The 4,049-nt window shown below is 35.8% G+C and overlaps 1 pseudogene; it reads right to left on the bottom strand.

Annotated features, from left to right (window-relative positions):
- Positions 1–904: 904 nt before the first annotated feature.
- Positions 905–1,483, bottom strand: LOC143220472 (histone-lysine N-methyltransferase SETMAR pseudogene; annotated as a pseudogene).
- Between the last annotated feature and the right edge of the window lie 2,566 nt (positions 1,484–4,049).

Here is a 4,049-nt window from a genome sequence, read left to right as displayed (position 1 = left end):
AGCTGAGCTCGCAGATTAATTTTTTGCCCGATAGTTCCTATCAGTACCTTTCTGTTTAGATATTCATTCAGTTTTACGATTAAATTTTTTAAAAATAATATGTTATTTACTTTTAGGCGTAGTATCAATACATTTCTGAGAGGACCAAACTACATTTGAAGACGCTTCTCGACGCATTGTTTATTCATGCAATGAAATTTTGAAACTGTCGTATATTTTCTGCAATAATATATATACAACTAATATATACTACACTATTATATACCAAATATAATAAATATATAATATCTATAAAATTTATAAAGGTAAAGGAATTAGAGTTTACTTCCGCAACAGCAGTATCGCGTAAAATTGACTATAACACAGGTGTCGTGGGCATCTATTGAGTTGTCCGGAAAGTTCGTGCCGATTTTTAGGAAAATTAAAACGCAGCTCATTTAAATATTGGTATACATTTATCAAGTTATATAGGTACCATTCTGTTCCACAACCTTTCTTCATCTTTCATGCAGCTTGAGAATTCCGTCCTTCCAGAACCTCTCAGGTTTTTCGGCAAAAAATTGTCCAAATGGGTTTTTATCTCGACCAAAGAGTTGAAATTTTTTCCATTAAGGGAATTTTGTAATGATCGGAGAAGGTGGAAATCCGAAGGCGCAAGGTCTGGCGAATACGGTGGATGGGGTAAAACATCCCAACCAAACTCCAACAATTTCGGCCGAGTTCTCAAAGACACATGAGGTCGCGCATTGTCCTGATGAAACACGACGCCCTTCCGATTCGCAATTTCTGGACGTTTTTGTTCAATTGATGTCTTCAATTCATCTAATTGAGAGCAATACTTTGCCGAATCTATTGTTTCATTATTTGGTAAAAGCCCATAATATAGGATTCCTTTTCAGTCCCATCAGATACAGAGCATTACCTTCTTCGAATGAAGACCGGCTTTTGGGGTGACTAAAGGTGGTTCATCACGCTTTCTCCAGGACCTTTTACTCTGAACATTTTTATAAATTATCCATTTTTCATCCCCCGTCACTAATTGCTTCAGAAATGGCGTGTCCTCATTGCGCTTGTAAAGCAAGTCGCAAATGGAGACGCGGTCCAACAGATTTTTCTTCGTTAAATCGTGCGGAACCCATACATCAAGACGGTTTACATAGCCAAGCTTCACAGTATGATCGTGGATAGTTGATTTTGATTTATTTAGCATTCCTGCTAATTGATGTAATGTTGAGCATGGACTATTCTCGATTTCTGTTCTAATCATATCTTCGTTTGTGGTGGACGGCCTACCTGGACGTTCTTGATCTTCAATGTCGAAATTTCCAGCTTTAAACCGAGCAAACCACTTCCGCACAGTTCTTTCGGCTACAGCAACCTCGCCATGAACAGCGCATATCTTATTTGCCGCTTTTGTGGCATTTTTGCCCACTCGGAAAAAGAAAAGCATTAAATGCCTATAATGCACTTTATTTACCACCATATTCTAAGGCGTACAAAACTGATAAAAATTAACGAATCGTAACCAAACTTTTTTCCAAATATGGCTGAAGTTATCTCTTTTAGAATATGTACACGTGTCATTTGTTTTCAATAATTGTGATACAGGTCTCGCACGCTACCTACCGAAAATCGGCACGAACTTTCTGGACAACCCAATATTTTTCTGTTCGCATTGCGACTGTTTACAAGCATCAGTCTGATCTGTTTAACGCGTGTCGATGCCTACCGCTTAGGCCCGAGTTTCGTCGAGCTAAATGGCACGAGAAGGGGTTAAATCATCGGCATTTGAATCCGAGTACTACGAAGTCTGGTTTGATCCAATCACGCATCGATCACGTGCAATCGTCATTTCGGTATGTCGTCTCCTTGGACGGACTATATCTAGACTTAGACGTAAGATCACGACTAAGGATAATCGGAAATGAACAAAAAAAAGTAAGACAAAGAAGGCTGAGGCTCACTGACGCGAAACAATGGCCTCTCGACGGAACAAAATTGTTTAATAACGGATGAAACTTCCGGGCAGTGCTCGCAGCGCACCGGATGATTCGCTGCGGAGTTTCCGCGCGGAGCCGGAGTGAACCGCGAACGCGGCCGATCCGCTCAACCGACGACATTGTGTAAAATATCATTGTTTGACAGTAGCACCGGAGGGCCAGGGGGCGTCGATGACCTGGCCGCTTCCGGCGCCGCTGGGAAACGTCGATAATCGCGCCGGCGAAAGCGACGTCGGCTGCGAAAAACGGAAGTCGAAATTTCGCGCCGCGAGAAACATTTCCAAGCGCGCTCCTGATGACTCCGTTGATGACGGGACTTACAAGGAAACTCCAAGGTCTTCGGATCATCGATTTAGTTCAAATTTTGCAGGATGGTAGATTTAGTTCCCCTGATGATGAAGATATGGTTATTATTACAAAGAGTATAAATTCTCAAATCGAATTTCCAAATTTTTTTCGAAAACCAAGTCTTATAGATAAAATAAATCATCCGAGACTCGCTTGTATATATCTTCCAGAGAAACCCTGTATACTATACTCAATTGTTGCATATTTTTATAAGATAACTCAATTCAATCACTTTATACCTATTATATGATAATATAGTTCTAGTATTTATCAAATAAACCCACCAATCCTAGTGATCATGCTCATGCAAAATTGACATGATACGTAACGTGTAACTGCGATTACAACAGTTAAAAAAAAACAGCCTCGTTATATTTTATTACAGTCATTTTTCTTGTTAAAAAGTCCAAACTTTTGATTTCAATAGATCTGAATTGGCAGGACTTATATGGACCGTTTATTTTGAAAGTGATGCAAATCCATTTTCTTTGGTTTCGAAAAAATTGAATATTAGCAGATCTGACAATTAAAAAATATAGGTTAATTATGTGAAGTCTGGGAATTTTTGTACTAATTTATCAATATGTAATTTGATTATATAAATTTCTTTTAGGCGAATTTAACTAAAATAATATACAATTTCCAGGCTGCATATGGACTTACACCACTTTTATAATTAGTCAGTTGTAAATATCATTTAATTTCAATTTCGAAATAACAAATATCGCTTAAAATGTTTCTCATATTAATCCAATTTTGTTTATAAATAATAACAAGAAATGAAAGAGGATTAGCATTTTTTATTTTGAACGTTAATTATATTTATATATTGTTAAATGTGATACAAGATATTGGTATTATTAATTATTTATTCTCTTCATGTGGCAGTGTTTTGAAATATTCATGGTGCATAGGAGGTATATAAGGTAATATCTGCTGCATATCCTTATACTTTTCGTATGTAACCCCGACACCTGTCTATGGAAATTGGACTTACACCACTTTCTTAATCAAGGGTTACGCATTTCCTTTTACCGGCCAGTTTTAAATTGAACAAAGCATTGACATTTTTTAAGATATTAAATATTAACTAGTTATAAACAAAAATTTTACACTAAATTAAGCATAAATTACGTCATATCTCTTTTTTTTTTTAAGGACTTACATCACCTTCTGAATAAACGGTCCACATATGATTATAGACGTTATTATACTCGATTATTGTTTAGATATTTGCAATTGAAGCGTTAGTTTCATTCTATTTTCTACGAAATAATTAGCAAATAATGATTAGTATTCGTACGCGTTAGGACAGGGATTTAACTCCTGAAGGTTGAATGAACTTTTTTCTTGCAATTATTTTTTATTTTGTATGAATGTTTCACTTATTGTTTCCAGGCAAGATTAATTGAAAGTTAAAAGTCTTTTCTTCTGTTTTTCTTGCGTTTTTATTATTTCGTAATTACTTTTTTATACTTTCATGAGTAATAATAGCAAACAAATTTTTGGTAAGATATCTAGTAAATGAAGACATTTTATTTCCAATTTATTTAAACTTGTATCTTTATATTATGTAAAAAATTCATGCAAAGTAAAAAAGCATTGAAAAATAAAATCATTCATCCTCTCAGGATTTCTACTCACGTCCCTAACGCGTACAAACACTAATTCGTTGTAGTTCTACTGAATCATTACGTGGTT

The sequence above is a fragment of the Lasioglossum baleicum genome, unplaced genomic scaffold (assembly GCF_051020765.1).
Source record: "Lasioglossum baleicum unplaced genomic scaffold, iyLasBale1 scaffold1032, whole genome shotgun sequence".
NCBI classification, from domain to species: Eukaryota; Metazoa; Arthropoda; class Insecta; order Hymenoptera; family Halictidae; genus Lasioglossum; species Lasioglossum baleicum.
This window is presented reverse-complemented; position numbering and strand designations above follow the sequence as displayed.